This window comes from Ascaphus truei, chromosome 5, assembly GCF_040206685.1.
Source record: "Ascaphus truei isolate aAscTru1 chromosome 5, aAscTru1.hap1, whole genome shotgun sequence".
Classification (NCBI taxonomy): domain Eukaryota; kingdom Metazoa; phylum Chordata; class Amphibia; order Anura; family Ascaphidae; genus Ascaphus; species Ascaphus truei.
Window position 1 is genome coordinate 123392560 of NC_134487.1, and position 17462 is coordinate 123410021.

The 17462-nt window shown below is 43.1% G+C and overlaps 1 protein-coding gene across 4 annotated transcripts in view; it reads left to right on the plus strand.

Moving 5' to 3' along the window:
* The window catches only part of SLC41A2 (solute carrier family 41 member 2), a 176420-nt gene that overhangs the window by 115995 nt on the left and 42963 nt on the right, over positions 1-17462 (plus strand). The window lies entirely within an intron of this gene.

Genomic DNA, 17462 nt, shown 5'->3' on the forward strand with positions numbered 1-17462 from the left:
AACCTTCTCGAACCTTCCCCTCCTCTGTATACTCTCTGTGACATCATGATCCCATGGCAACACAGGGTGGGTCCCGATACACTCGAACCCTTTAGTAACCCTCAAGGAGGACGGTTACACTAGCAAACAATGACAATGCCAGTGTGCAACTCAAATTCAAAACACTACAAGTCAGAATTTGTTTATTTATTTATTACACTCCTGCAAACGAATTGTAATGTACAGTAATAGAAATATACTTGTATGTGTTAGACAAGGTTGATTGAGCTCAGTAACATTTCTGTGCTCTGCATTGTGTTTGGTTAGGATTATATTATGAAAGGGATTGAACTCTCATAGACATAACATTTCATAAAATCTTCTAATCGCAAGAAATGAAATTGCTTGCAAAAACAAAAAAACAGTGCCAAATACAGTATGTATGGTTTCTAATGGTGACTGTAGCAATAATTATACTCTTATTTTTTTCTGTCCTTGGCATAGAAATCCATGAGCTGTCTGTTTACTTTTTGCCTGGATTTCCCTGATTTAGCTTTAGAATGAATACAGAAATTAGTTTAAAAAAAAGCACAAGCTGTGCAAAAAATTAAGCTCAGTAATTCTTCTACATGCGAGAGCTCCAGTGATGTGTTAATCTTATAAAAGCAGAGGAGCACAAAAATCTAACTGTTAAACAAAATGTAAAACTCATTAAAGAAACAGGATTTAAAGACTATGGTGCATATACTTTGTGCAGTAAAGGGCTTTTTCTCAATTTTAACTATAGTTGCAATCTATTATCAATTTTACAGAGCAACAAATACGGATATAACTGTTGGGGTAACTTAGTGTTAAACAAATATAATCACTGCGCTTCTCCATGTAAAGAGCATGCAGCTAGTGAAGGAAATGGCCATACAAATGTGCAAAACAGAAAGTGAATCCCTGCGCTTCTCCCATAGGGATAGCAATCAATGGGGAATATATATATATATGTATGGTGTACAGTAAATACCTATAAGAAAAAAGGAGACTTTTGGTATACATCCTTTGATCAAATAATGCCAAGCCTGCTAACCACGTCAAGGTAAGTCTCTTTAGCAGGTCCCTACGCTAAATGCATACTAGTGTTATGTGAAATAAGCCCAGAAGGGGTTAAAATATCAAAGCATATGCTTGTATAACCTAGTGCAATTAAAAACTGGTATATACCAGTACAGATACTCACATGTAAGTGAAGTGGAATAAGGGGACCTTGCTAGGAGATTATATACCTAGAAGAGGAGGGGCTGGCCTGCCACAAACTGCTCAATAAGCAGTTGCAGGTGATTTGCTAAATATATTCAATTACACCATAGTAGTGTTGCCCTCTAGGAGCGTGCTGCAAAGGATTAAAATCGGCCCAACAAATAATGTAAAACAAATATAATCACTGCGCTTCTCCATGTAAAGAGCATGCAGCTAGTGAAGCAAATGGCCATACAAATGTGCAAAACAGAAAGTGAATCCCTGCGCTTCTCCCATAGGGGTAACTTAGTGTTACCATTGTTTAGTTTACCCAACAAGGATAAGAGATAAAAGATATGTCACAGTTTCCACCATCTTTCAAGCTACTGTACACTTGTACAAATAAAACTGAGTTTACTACATGTACTAATCTAATTATTGTGGTGACTTAGTAGAGCGATAAGCGATTTATTTCACAGTTTGCGCCATCTTTCAAACTACACTTAGGGTACCTTTTTTTATTTTTAGTGGGTTACCTGTTGCTCACATTTTAACGTTAAAAGACAATTTTGTTTATATTTGTGAGTCTGTGACAGGTACAGACGTGACCAAACCAGGGGCGTAGCTATAGCCCGGACCCCCGCTCTCCTCCCCTCAACCTCCCCCCCCCCACCCACCCACCTGTCTCTACGGGTCTGATGATGATGATGAGCGGGGCTGCGGGAGATCCGATGATGATATGGGGGGCTGGGGGAAATCTGATGATGTTGAGGGGGATTGGGGGAGATCTGATGATGAGGGGGACTAATGATGAAGAGAAGGGGGAAAGATGATTATGGGGAGGGATGATGAGGGAGAGGATGGGGGAGGGAGAAAAAAGTTGCAGTCAGTATTAATATTAATGAGGCCCTGAATATTTTTTTGCCTGGGGCCCCGCGCATGTCTAGCTATGCCACTGGACCCAGACTCACTGTTATCGGCACTGAGACCGAAACGCTGAAAAAACGGGGTACTGGGGTAGAAGGCGGCTGCCACGGTGCTGTGGGGGGTCCATTCCTTTCAATGGGACCTCACACAGTGTTAATCCTCCGTGATCGCACGTCGGGAATGGTAAGTCTGGTCATAGCTGTAGAACGTCGAAGGCAGATGTAGCTACGTCATGTAGCTCTACTCTAATTACTTTTGACATGGACGATACCATAACACCAGTGGACCCCAGCAGTTGACCACTAGGCCACCAGTGTATGTGGGAAAGCCAAAGCCCTTTAAGTCTGTAGCCAAAAGCAAAGAAAAGCAGCTATGTCCACATGTAAAGCTAAACAGGGTGTGAATACTGTAATGAAGGAAAGTATATCTCAACACAGCTGTCACAGTGAGAAAGAGAAAATGTCAACATGTGGTACAAACCTGGGAAAGCCATGACCAGGAAACTTGCTGATATTGTAAATCAGTGGGACTACTCTGCCCCTGTGGATCTAGAAACCCATCAGCATTGACGAAGGACAAGGTAATCAAGATAGTATTGCTAAACCAAGATTCACGAAGCGCTGAGGCGAGGGTGTCACACCTCTATCCAGCTTTAACTGACATTCAGATCAATGGCAGTTAACACCGAATTTGGATGCCGAAGAATTATTTATTACATTTTTGCAGTAACCTAGTGTTACTGTTGTTTAGTTTACCCAACAGGGATAAGAGATGTGTAGGAAAGTGTGCACCATCTTTCAAGCTACAAATGAGAGGGAGAAGGAGGACTCTGAGGAGAAGTATTTTTCTGAATCTGTGCAGAACCTCAACCTCAATTACTTGTCAGGGAAGGGTAAAAGTTTGAGACATACAGATGTGGCAAGACTTTCTATTCTTGTGGCTGGGGGGGGGGGGGAAATGCAGACAACCGGGCCCAATCACGGCTGTAAGAACAGCAAGGTTTGCGGCCCAGAAGGATTAACACTGCAGGGGTTCATGCTTCTGAATGGGATTCCCGAAGCGTTAATCCTTCTCTTGATGGGCCATCTGCTGGGCGAGAGAAACTGATACTAACCTTTTAGATGAGCTGCTCAGCCGTCTCTGATCCCATCTGCAGCCGTCCCTCAGTCTCTCCAGCTTCTTCCCGGAGCGCTGAAGGTAAGAGATGCAGGGCTGTATTTCCTTCCAACCGCTGGATAACGTAGATGCCGTAATATGGGTATCTCCATCATGAGGGAAGGCTATCTGACCATATTTGGTCAGCTATTGTACATCAAGGTGCTGGACAGTGTTTTATACTCTTAAGCATTTTTTCATGCTTTATGATGTTATTTTTTATTTTCCTGCTTACTTAGATTTTTTCCAGAATTTTTTTTTAAAATCTGAAACCAAAACAAAACGAGTTATGCCAAAATGAAAACACACATTTTTCAAGAGCAAAAACCATGTCCAAAAGACAATTTTTGGGGGGATCAAAACCAAACCACCAGTGAAAGTGCTAAAAGAGGCATTCCCAGGTCCGCCGACAGCTTTCGCAGGTCCCAGGACTTGAGATTCCATTGGGACCCCCCCAGTGTGTCGGCTGCCTTGCATGCCCCCCCCCCCTCATTTACACCACCTTGCTCTCGCCCCCTCCCCCCTCTATTCATCTCTCTCATGTATTTTCTCACCCCTCTTCCTCACTCCCCCTCTCTCGTCCCCTCCGCTATCACTCAGTGACCTCCCCTCTCACTCAATCCCGCTCTCTCAATCCCTCCCTTCTCACACTCATTCTACCCTCCCCCCATGCCACACGCACACGTCCCTCCCCCACAATACACACAATAAAATAACCCCCCACACACACTACAATAATACACACACACAACAATAAAACACGCACACAATCCCCCACACACATATACAAACAATTCCACACAAATCCCCCACACAATACAATAACCCTCCTTACACACACTACAATAACACACACATGATCCCCCCCACACACATACACAGAGTTCCTCAAAAATCCCCCCACAATACAATAACCCCCCCACACAAAACAATAACCTCCACACACACGCGCTACAATAACACAAACACACGATACCCCCACACACACATACGCACACAAATCCCTCCCACAATACAATAATCCTCCCCCACAAACACAATACAATAACACACACACTCAATCCACCCCGACACATATACACACATCCCTCCCACAATATAATACCCCCACACAATCCCTCCCCCCCCTCAACATACACACACACACAATTCCACACAGATCCTACCCAAAGTACAATAAAAAATATCCCTTACCTTTGGGGGGTATCTCAGTCAGAGCTCTGCTGCTGTGTACAGAAGCTGGGCCCGACTTCTGGATAGGGCCTGCTGTATCAGTTTCCGGCATGCACCGGAGGAATAGAGGGAGAGAAGCAGGCAGCAGGGTCTGGCTTCCAGCGTGCACCGGAGCCAGATAGGCAGGCCGCGGGCCTAACTTCCGGTGCTCACTGGAGAGGCCTGCAACAGCTGGGGAGAACTAGGGACCAAATTCTAGCGCCTACCGGGCCCCCCGCAGCCACCGGGCATGGGACATTTGTCCCCGCTCTCCTCCCTGTCGGTGGCCCTGGTCATACCTAATGTACTCCTTTGCAATTCTCTTTGCAGAATCTTGTTAGTTGCATGTTCATGATGTTTCAGAAAGTACATTAGGCTTGGGAGACCACAGTAGAACATTAGGATGGACTCTGGTATTTTCATTTTTTCCTACTTTTTGAAATCAGTTTCTTCTTATTAGATTTTATCCACATGAATTTTTAAAAACTTGTGAACTTGGCTCATTTGCTCTATAGATTGTTTTAGCAGATTAATTAAGCAATTATTGTTCATAATTGAAAATATGATTTTAAGATGTCCCAACAGAGGTCTAATTCGCTTCCATGGTGTTGGCATATGCTAATCTAAGGGTAGGCCTACTCAAACTGGGGTCCCTGGATGACTTTACCCATCCCCTTCCCTCAACTCTTTACGCATCCATTCCTCAGTCTGGGGACATTTCTGTCACTATCAGTAGATCCGTGCTGGATTTTTGCAGGCTGTTTTTTAGAACCTTGTCTGATATATACATAATTTATTTTTATGTGTATATTGCTGAACAGAAAATGGCGTCCGACATGAAGCTTTTAGCAAGCCCAACAGTGACTGGTTGACTCAGACAGGAAGGTGCCCAGCTTGGAAAAATGCAGTAAAAGGTCTACACAGCAATAGTTGCATGCCGCAGTCCTAGCAGATTCCTTGGTTCAAGCCCCCGAGAAAATAGGGTGCAATGGAGTGTTGTTGCTTTAAAAGAGCCAGGCCCTGCTCATCTTTTTTTGTTGTTTTGTTTTTTCGTTCATTGTTTCCTGTGGAATATTTGGTGTTTTTGTCGCTCCACTTTTGCCCCATTATTGCAACCGGGAGACTTTGATACATTATCCCATATATGTTCAAATAAAAATTGATACTGACACGTTGCTGCAAGTATTTAATGCAGCTTTGTTCTTGGCTCATGTTCTCCACAGTTTAGTTAGAACGTCATCAAACATGTCCGTTTTAAGCCTCTATAAGATGTACAGGAAAAGGCTGGACAGTCACATCTCGTTCAAATCACTTTCCAACAATCCAGTATGAGTAAGTGTTTGGCACTCTCCATTCACAGATAGCTAGAAATACATGGAGAGCTAAAGAAAGATCTTGGTGGCTTAAACCAGTGGGAAATAATTACATTCTGGAATTATTCTTTTCCATACTTAGGCCCAAATCTACAAAGCTCCCTTAAGTCACGGCTCATAATGTATTGTTATCAAAATCAGTAACGGATGTTCTGTTCCCTGAGGTAAACACGAATCCACAAAGCTAATTATATGGAAAAACAGTAGCCGTTAGTCATCTCCATGGCATAGGCGTAACGCCATGTTAAGTTAGCACTGCAGAGAGAGACCTATTTCACCTAGAGTCCCAGGTGCTATATTTATCCCCCCAAAAATACCTTTAGACAAAACGTGGAGACACCTTTGCAGAAAAAGGAGCTCACCTAAGATACATAGTAGATGAGGTTGAAAAAAGACATATGTCCATTGATTTCAGCCTACTGTATGTTACATTTAGATGACAGATATTTATCCTATATTTGTATTTCCAGTATTTTGATTTCTCCCTGGATCAACATCCTTCTCATGTTTACTTATTTAGTATATCCCGGTATACCTTTCTATAAAAAAAAAAAAAAAAAAAAAAAAAAAAAAGATATTTATTGTATTTGCCATCACAGTCTACATGGGTAATGAATTCCACATTTTAACTGCCCTTACTGTAAAGAACCATTTCCTTTGTTGCTGGTGAAATCTCCTTTCCTCCAACCTTAAGGGATGACCCTGTGTTGTTTGTACTGCCCTTTGGATGAATAGTGCTTTTGAAAGCTCCTTGTATTGACCCCAAATATATTTGTATATAGAAGTTATATCTCATATGCTATGTCATATGTCAGAGCTCCTCATACTGCCTCCCAAACCTGGCCCTACTACTGTACCTCCTTCCACATTACTGTTGGAAGTACTATCATTTACCCAGTAGCCCAAGCACGCTGCCTAGGGGTCACACTCGACTCCTCTCTCACATTCAAAACTTATCTAAAACCCGTCGCTTTTTCCTCCACAATATTACAAAGATATGCTCTTTCCTCTGTTGCTCGACTGCTAAAACTCTGACTCAGGCCCTCATTCTCTCCCGTCTTGATTACTGTAACCTCCTGCTGTCCGGCCTTCCTGCCTCTCAACTGTCTCCACTACAATCTATCCTAAACGCTGCTGCCAGAATCACTCTGCTCTTTCCTAAATCTGTCTCCGCGTCTCCCTTGATGAAATCCCTCTCCTGGCTTCCTATCAAATCCCACATCTCGCACTCAATTCTCCTCCTCACTTTTAAAACTTTACACTCTTCTGCCCCTCCTTACATCTCAAGGAGATATGGTATGTGTGGTGCTCAGAATCAGACCGGTAACTTCTGTAACATGATTGTAATTGAGACCATAGGCTTGGTGGTCTGGCGACGACGGAGTGCCCCTCAATAAAGCAATAATGCGTAACAACTGTAGGGGAAGTGACAAGTGGAGTCAGTTGGGACAGCCACTGTGATGTACACAATAATCACCCTAACAGTATATAAGGAAGGAACTATGTCCATTGAATAGCAGGGTTTAGATAAGGCACATTGGCACTTTACCTGCGCATCCGGGGGGGCACTCTCAGAATCAGTAGCGTGCAGTCCATCAGATAGGAAGTCCAGGAGGGTAGTTGGTGTAGATAGAGCACAGCTGCAAACGCCCTGCAATGTGAAGCAGGGAAAACAAAACCAGGCCACTCCGCAGTAGTATTATCAAAAAGTGTATTGAGCCAGCAAACACATACAGGGAACAAAAATAGAACAGATAGAACGCACCTACGCGTTTCGTACAATAGTACTTTATCAAGGTGAAGCAAGAGTAAAATAACAGCCTATTTATACCCACCTTAAACACTTCTAATCAACTGGGTTGCGGCGTCATGCGCCGACAGCTGCAAGCAGTCGCGGCAGAGTGACGCGCATTCACAGGGATCAGGGTGTATCGGGCAGTACACAGGGGCTGCCACGTGACCTCCGTCGCATCATAGGGATGACGTCATCAGCGTGCGGCACGTAGGCTAATCACGCTGACGCAGCGTCCATCTCCATTAGTTCGGGATATGTCACGTGATCCTAATAGTTTTTTTACAACACAAAACTTTATTAGTGAAACATAATATGTAAACAAACAGTAAAAAACCAAATCAATGGCTGGTTAATATAATTTCACAAACCGAGTTTTACCAAGAGACTCATTAGAACATTAAGTCACAGACTCCCAGTCTAGGCATAATATATATCATTGTAAAGATTTAATCTATATACTTCCAATGAATAATATATTATAATATTAAACAGATACAATTACAATACCATACCCATTCCTGGGACCGAAATAGAACCTTGCTAGTTCATGGAGGCTTGCAAAACAGATGTATATATAGTACTATTACATTATAATCAAAAACAGTTTGTTGAAATGGAAAACTTGAAGTACAATATACATTTGAATTTATAATACATCTAAAAGAGGAGAAATATGATACCTATTATGTGTCATATATACTTTGATTACGACATGAACACAGACTGGGATTGCATAACTAATATTAAACAATACCAAACAATATTTAATATAACTATAATCAATGAGGGCCCATTTTATAACAACATGTATATACGAAATCAATATAAAAAATATTCATAAACTTGGGATTAATAAAAAATTGATTAGTTAGAAAATGATCTATTAAAGAAAAATACAGGTATAATCAATCAGAATTGTTAACTTATTAATATTAATTTTTGAATTGGTAAATACATTTGTTAATCAAAAAAGGGGGGGGGGATTAAGATCAATTATTATGATATATTCATAAAATTAATCATAAAAAATGACTTAGATCCCACTCTGTGTTCATACCCAGGGGTGTTCTGGTCTTTAGGGTGAAAATCCAATAGGATTCACGTCTGTCTAGATACTTAGTCCTGTCACCACCTCTTGGGAGGATAGGTATTTTTTCAATTCCTTGAAATGAAAAGGAGTTAGTATTACCTAGTGAGCAATTATGGAAATGGTTAGACACTGGGTGATTCTGATCACCCATCCGTATAAGACGTAAGTGCTCTAAAATTCTGACTTTTAAACATCTTGTTGTTCTCCCGACATATTGTCGCCCACATCCACATTGCAGAAGGTAAATTACAAATGTGGAATTACAATTTATGAAAGATTTTATATTGTAATTTAAACCAGAATTAAATGAGCAAAATTGTTTGCCATTTTTCATTTTTGAACATACCTTGCAATGTGTACAAGAGTATGTACCGAGGGGTAAATTGGGGACTGCTTTTTTGTCATCATTAGATTCAAAGAGACTTGGGGACAGGCTATTGGACAAAGTTTTGGCTCGTTTATACACAACGTTGGGACCCAAAATGATGTGTGGTTTCAATACTGGATCTAGGGTCAGCACATTCCAGTGTTTTTTTAGAATATTTTTAATTATTGGTGCTTGTTTGCTATACGGGGTAATAAATGAGGGGCTAACATTGTCCCTATTCGGTCTTTGTTCTTTCCTCAACAATAAACTTCTGTCTAAGTTGGATACTTCCTTTAATGATCTGTCCAGATCCGCTTTTTTGTAACCTCTCTTGAGGAACCTTGAATATAGGTCATTTACTTGATGATTATAGTCAGACTCACTCGAGCAATTTCTCCGAGCTCTGATGAATTGACTCTTGGGTATTCCCCGGAACATGTTTGAAGGATGACAGCTGCTGGGTCTCAGAAAAGTATTTCTGGAGTTGGGTTTCCGATATAGTGTAGTTTGAATATTTAAAGTTGTGTCCACATATAAGCAGAGATCTAAGTAATTAATGTGTTGTATATGAAACGAATAGGTGAAAGTGAGATTAAAGCTATTAGTGTTTAATAATGAAATGAATTTGTGTAAAGTGGTGACGTCACCCTCCCAAACAAACAACAAATCATCGATATACCTCTTATAAAATAAAATGTGCTCCCTATAAATGTTCAGGTCTCCAAACACGTGGAACCGCTCCCACCAACCCATGAAAAGGTTGGCGTAAGAGGGGGCAAAGCTTGTCCCCATCGCCGTTCCACGTGTCTGGAGATAGTGAACCCCATTGAACAAAAAGAAATTGTGAGTGAGTAGAAAGTGAATTGCATCCAAAATAAAAGTGTTTTGTGCTGGTGATAAATCCGATTTATTTAAGAAATAATCCACAGCTGTCAAACCATGTTCGTGGGATATCACGGTGTATAAAGACGTAACGTCTAATGTCACCCAGAGTAGATTGCTTTTCCATTTGAAGTCTTCCAGTGTATTTATTAAATGAGTACTGTCTCTAATATAGGACGGGAGCTCTTGTACCATGGGCTGGAGAAAGTGATTCACATACCGTGAGACACCATCTCCCAAAGAATCAATACTGGAGACAATTGGCCTCCCAGGTGGGGAGACCAATGTCTTATGAATCTTCGGGAGATGGTGAAACACGGGTGTGACAGGGAAGGGTTTGTACAGATAATCCATTTCATTATCGTTCAGGACTCCTAGCATTGAACCCAAGTCTAACAAGTGTCTGAGTTCCCTCTGGTATCCTATGGTAGGATCAGATGGTAGTACAGCATAGGAAGACACATCCCGAAGTTGGCGCAATGCCTCCTTAAGGTAGTCATCCCTATGCTGCACTACCACTGCTCCTCCTTTGTCGGCATTTTTTATTATTAAGGATTTATTACATTTTAGATTATTGAGAGCTATAGATTCATCATAACTGAGATTACCGTTTTTTGTATCACAGTAACCTGTATTGAAAGAAAAACCTTTCTGTAATAATCTTAAGTCTCTTTCCACAAGGTTTTCAAAAGTGGAAAGATGTTTGCCTTTGACAAAGGTGGGATAGAATAATAATTGTTTCTTAAGACCCGAGCTAGATCTTCCCAAGAAATTGTAATGATATTCAGAGTCAGATATAGGGTTAGTATCTAGGTCTTCTAAGTCCCGGATAAGACATTGTTCCTTAAATGAGAAAATGTTAGATTGAATACAATTAGAATCATGCATTGTAACATCTGAAAAATGTGTATCAACATTAGTAGTAATACATTCAGGTTCAACTGATACAGTGTTAACAAATTGATCCTCAGCCTTGTTGATAATCTTATCACTAAAAAACTTTTTCAGTGTACATTTTCTGATAAATTTGTTTAAATCAACCATTGTTTGAAAAAGGTCAAAGTTGGTATCTGGTACAAAACCCATACCCTTATTAAGTAATGATAGTTCATCTTTTGTTAACGTTACATTAGAAATATTGATAACTGCACTTTCTTCTCCTAAAAATTCTTCTTTCTTTTGGAGGGTGCTCCCTTGTATTGAGCTTTTGGTTTTCTTGCCCCGTCTTGTTCTTTTGAGTTTTTTGAAGCTGTTGTGTGGTTTGTAGGTTCAGATGAGGTAGATGGACGCGGTTTGTAATCTGAAGATCTATCCCTTTGTTTACGTTCCCAGAAAGGGCGTTGTTCCTTAGGTGCTTCTGCCTCAGACTGTATGTTCTCCTCTTCATGTGCATTAAAGAAGGAGACTGTGTGACCAAGATATTCTGTATCTGAGGTATCAGAGTCTGCTTTAGATTTCAGGATAGATTTTTTTGCCCAAGGGTTATTAATTTTGTCCTCTGGTGTAGAGTGAGTAGGGTGTGTCGTGCGGCTGGACCTTCTATTGGGTGTAGACCTTTCCCATAAGTACACTTGGTTGCGCTCGTAGTCAAGCTTATCTCGTTCAAATTTTTGTTGTTTCTTTTCTAAAATGTCCTTTTCAAAATCTTTAACAGACTTTGCCAAATTAGTGTCCAATGCTCTGAAACCCTCCATTTTGGAGAACTTGGCTAGATGTTTTTGTGATAGCTTAATCTCTTTTTCCAAGTCCAGTTTTTCCTTAGACTTGGCTTTAACAATCAGGGATATTAATTTGGAGGAGCAATCATTGAGAATCATTTTCCACTCTCTCTCAAAATCCTGATTGATAAAGCCAAATGTAGGGGACTTTTTCACCCGTAACCCCCTGGGGATTCTTTTCAACAGTAGATAGTTTTCCAAAAATATGAGGTCCCAATAAATTCGAGTATCAGTAATGAGTAATTTACTAAATTTTAAGAACAGATCATGAAGATCCGATGAGTCCTCACAATCTGGATTTGGTAAATTTTCAAACATACGTTTTGCTTTTTTTGATCTTTGAGTATTGTCCAAGTAATTGGAAACATAATCACTGGTGATATTGGGGGTATCAGTCTCCTCTAATTCCTCCATGTCCATTACACAGATATAAGGAATATAAGAATGTAGATATGCAAATCTTTGTTGATTGATAAACGAATTTTCAAACAAAATTCAAAAAATGATATTCAAAAATTAATAATAAATCAAAAATTGAAAAATTTGAAAAAAACTTATATCATGTGTCTTCCCCAGATGGAACAAAAAAAGGGGGGGGTTTCCCTGTATGTGTACATCTCAGCCCAAATTTCTCGTTATGCACCATCCCGACTCTTGCGTTCTGCTCAAGGATGTCTTCTCTCTACCCCCTTTGTATCTAAAGCCCTCTCCCGCCTTAAACCTTTCTCACTGGCTGCCCCTCACCTCTGGAATGCCCTTCCTCTCAGTACCCGACTTGCACCCTCTCTATCCACCTTTAAGACTCACCTTAACACAAATTTGCTTAAAGAAGCATATGAGTAGCACCGTGGCTAATACTATACACATGATACATAAAGCTTGGCCCCCTGCAGACGCACTTACCAGAATGCCCTCCTACTGTCTCTGTACGTTTTTCCTACCTACAAATTAGATTGTAAGCTCTTCGGAGCATGGACTCCTCTTCATAAATGTTAATATTTATGTCTGAAGCACTTATTCCCATGATCTGTTATTTGTATTATTTGTTATTTATATGATTGTCACGTGTATTACTACTGTGAAGCGCTATGTACATTAATGGCGCTATATAAATAAAAACACACATACATACATATGGATATGCAAAGTGTATTTAAATTAGTTAAATTAGCATATCACCCATGTATGTTCATTCTCTCTCCTCCATATTTCAGGCTCTGGAGGGAGCTATCGGTACCTTTAGATATGACCTAACTATGCATTGTTAAATCCCCAAATTAACTATACTGGAGCTCTGTGTAGGCATTGTTAGAGGGAACACCTCTTTTCCATATCTTTAACACTAATATCCATTATAGGGAATACAAGGCCCTTTATGGCTGAAACCAGCACTTACTGTAACACTACATTAGTGAACTTTGAAAGATCCCTGTCAGCACTTAACAAGGTGTTAACTTAAGTTTCTCATTAAGTCAATACTGGAGCTCTTGGATCTGGGCTCTAGTACTCTGATTTCTTAAGTGAACAGTGACAGTACCAAGCACTGTAGGGGGGGAGCGCAAACTTTTCCAGCTGCGCCCCCTTTCTTCCATGCCTCGGTGCTGGAGCCGCCCCCCCCCCCCCCCGCCCTACCTTAGAGCTGCGTGAAATGACGCTCTGGGTCATGTCACGTGACCCGCGGCGTCATTTGATGCCACGTTGCCATGGCGATGCGTCAATGAGCGTCTGAATCAAGGTAAGTATAGCGTTGCAGAGGCCTCACGCGATCCCCCGACCTTTAATTAAAATGCCTCAAGGAAGAGCGTGGGGTCTCTGCAACGGACCGCCCCCCAGCAAAATCTCCCACGACCCCCAGTTTGCGCACCCCTATGTTAGAGTATGGCATTGCTGACTTGATTCTTGTATTGTCAAGACAGTTTAATTTGTGCTTAGACAAATTAAATATATTGTGGATACAGCAGTACAAAATGGGTGAACAAAATACAGAGAGCATAAGTAGAGAATACCTTCCCTCAAAAGGTTACCATCCAATCCAAGTTGTTCATGATAAAGACAGAATGAAAAGTTGGTGCATTATGTATGTAACGGATATGGAGAGCATGAGAGTAACATATTATGGCCTAGATTTACCAGACTCCGATGAACTGAAGTTAATATCGCACCCAGTAAAAATATATATTTTTTTAAATGTGTGTTTTGAACTTGCATTCCTATCTTAATAAAATCAGTGCGATTTAAAGAAATGCAGTTAAATATTGCGTTTGAGTTACAATTAAATGAAACTCTCACATGAGGGTTATGTTATAGGATTTTGTAGAAAGCCCTATGGCAGAAAATTATTTTAACAGCAAAGAAACACAAGGCACATTACTGGACCGACATTTTATCATTATTAACCCTTATTACGTATCCCGCATATCACTATTTCCAATATTTCATTTAAATTGGGGTTTTAATTACATATTGACAAGCTTTTCCAAGCTTACCCCAGAGCAGTCATGTTTGACTTATAGTTTGTTTTTAATTTAAAGAGGCAATCAAAGCAGCTAAAAATAAATAAATCTTGTTTTGTTTTTATATATGCAGCATTTAATTACCTTTATTGAAAACTAATTACCTAAGTTGACAATCGATTGGTTCTCCCGTGATTCATCTGCAAAATCCTGTTTCCAAAGGGTTCACTAAATGGCTGCCTTTCCTTTTCAAATCAATCCTTCAGTCAGTGTAACCCGGCAGCAACAATGTATTCTTATGTTACTATGGGAACATTATCTATTGTAACAGTTTGCTGCTCAAACTGCTGGGAATATTGGCAACAAATAAGAAAGTGTTGCAAATATCTTACACTGCTGAGGAGGTGGGCTAAAACGGGCCATAGTAATCAAAAGATGTTCAGTATATTAAACCTCATTAAAAATGGCATTAAGGTTTGCATTTTAAAATTAAAAAAAAGGCAGTATTATCTAATGCTACAAAACTGATTTATTAAAAAAGAAAAGATAAACGTAATTCAACTCAGATATAGACACAGTCCTTTTTTTTAATAGAATTAGAACTCAGAATTCGCTTGATCTGGGGTTACCATGCTGTGGTGGACAAGCTCATCATACTGTGGCTAAATTATAGAACTAAAACCCCTATGCAATATTATTAAATTAAATATTAGAAATCGTTAAAGATATAGGCAGGCTTTTATGCAGCACTAGCTGAGAGCCCCGGCGTTGCCCGGGATGTTTGTGGTGTGGGGGTGGCATTTGGGTGGGGAGTGGTCCACGCGGGCCATGGCGGTGTACTGTGGTATTGCTGCTGTGGCTGTACTGATGGTGATTGTATTGGTGTGCTGATTTGGGAGGGTTTCTTGCTGATGTGGGGGTGCGGATGTGGGTGTGCCGATGGGGGAGGTGCGAAGGTGCCAATGTGTGGGCGCTGATGGTGTTGATGGGCGCTGGGAATGGTGGGGAGCCGAGAATGCCAGTGTGCTGGGGGTGCATGGGATACCGGTGTGCTGATGTGGTGGTGCTGGGGATAGTGTGTGTGTGTGTGTGTGTGTGTATACATGTTTGTGTGTGTGTATACATGTTTGTGTGTATACATTGTATGTGTATGTGTGTGTGTGTGTGTGTATAAGTACGTGTGTATGTGTACGTGTGTGTGTGTGTACGTGTGTGTGTGTGTGTGTGTGTATACATGTTTGTGTGTGTGTGTACGTGTGTGTGTGTGTGTGTGTATACATGTTTGTGTGTGTGTATACATGTTTGTGTGTGTATACATGTGTGTGTATACGTGTGTGTGTGTATACATGTGTGTGTATACATGTGTGTGTGTGTATACATGTGTGTGTGTGTATACATGTGTGTGTATACATGTGTGTGTGTGTATACATGTGTGTGTGTATACATGATGTGTATGTATACGTGTGTGTGTGTGTGTGTGTGTATGTCTACATGTGTGTGTATGACTCCATGTGTGTGAGTATACGTGTACATGTGTGTGTGTGCGTGTGCGTGTGCGTGTCTACGTGTACGTGTGCGTGTCTACGTGTGCGTGTCTACGTGTACGTGTGCGTGTCTACGTGTACGTGTGCGTGTCTACGTGTACGTGTGCGTGTCTACGTGTACGTGTGCGTGTCTACGTGTACGTGTGCGTGTCTTCGTGTACGTGTGCGTGTCTTCGTGTACGTGTGCGTGTCTACGTGTACGTGTGCGTGTCTACGTGTACGTGTCTACGTGTACGTGTGTGTGTCTACGTGTACGTGTGTCTACGTGTACGTGTGTGTGTCTACGTGCGTGTGCGTGTCTACGTGCGCGTGGGTGTCTACGTGCGCGTGGGTGTCTACGTGCGCGTGCGTGTCTACGTGCGCGTGCGTGTCTACGTGCGCGTGCGTGTCTACGTGCGCGTGCGTGTCTACGCGCGTCTGCGTGCGTCTGCGTGTCTACGTGTGCCTGTGTGTATACGTGTGTCTACGTGTGTATGTATACGTGTGTGTGTGTGATACGTGTGTGTACACGTGTGTGTGTCTACATGTGTGTGTGTATACGTGTGTGTGTGTGTGTGTGTGTATACGTGTGTCTGTGTGTATACGTGTGTCTGTGTGTATACGTGTGTCTGTGTGTATACGTGTGTCTGTGTGTATACGTGTCTGTGTGTGTGTATATACGTGTGTCTGTGTGTATACGTGTGTCTGTGTTTATACGTGTGTCTGTATAGGTGTCTGTATAGGTGTGTGTGTGTGTCTACGTGTGTGTGTGTGTCTACGTGTGTGTGTGTGTCTGTGTACGCGAAGGGCAGGGTGTACTCGAAGGTCAGGGTGGGGGCGAAGGGCAGGGTGGGGGCGAAGGGCAGGGTGGGGGCGAAGGGCAGGGCAGGGTGGGGGCGAAGGGCAGGGCAGGGTGGGGGCGAAGGGCAGGGCAGGGGCGAAGGGCAGGGCGGGGGCGCAGGGCAGGGTGGGGGCGAAGGGCAGGGTGGGGGGGTGAAGGGCAGGGTGGGGGGGGTGAAGGGCATGGGGGGGGTGAAGGGCATGGGGGGGGTGAAGGGCATGGCCGGGGGGGGTGAAGGGCATGGCCGGGGGGGTGGGGGGGTGAAGGGCATGGCCGGGGGGGTGGGGGGGTGAAGGGCATGGCCGGGGGGGGGGGGTGAAGGGCATGGCCGGGGGGGGGTGAAGGGCAGGGCCGGGGGGGTGAAGGGCCGGGCCGGGTGAAGGGCCAGGCCGGGGGGGTGAAGCGCCGGGCCGGGTGAAGGGCCGGGGGGGGGGGGGGGGGAAGGGCCGGGGGGGGGGGTGAAAGATCCCTTCCCCTGCGGTTACTTACCTCGCACCGGGCCGCGCTCCTCCTCCTCGGGTTCCTCGGCGGTCTCCGTTCCCCCCGGCGAGGCGGAGCTGAGACGCTCAGGTGAGGAGGTGGTGTGGGCAGCGGCCCGTGCAGCTCCCGACTGAGAGAGCGGGAGCAGCGCGCGCGGGGATGGTGAGCTGGGGGCGCGGCCTCTAGGCCTGAAGGTGAGAGCGGCGAGAGCGTGCTCTGGGGGGGGGGGGGGAAGCGGTCTGTGGGAGGGAGCACCGGGGGAGAGGGAGTACCGGGAGAGAGGGTGATGTTGAGGTCCCGCGGAGTGGTGATAGGGGGGGTTCCGTTGTTGCGGGCCAGCGGCCAGGAAGGGCGGGGGGGGGGGTCAAGGCCGGGCAGCCATTAAGGAGGGTGGAGTGTGTGTGTGTGTTGAGGAGGGTGGAGTGTGTGTGTGTGTGTGC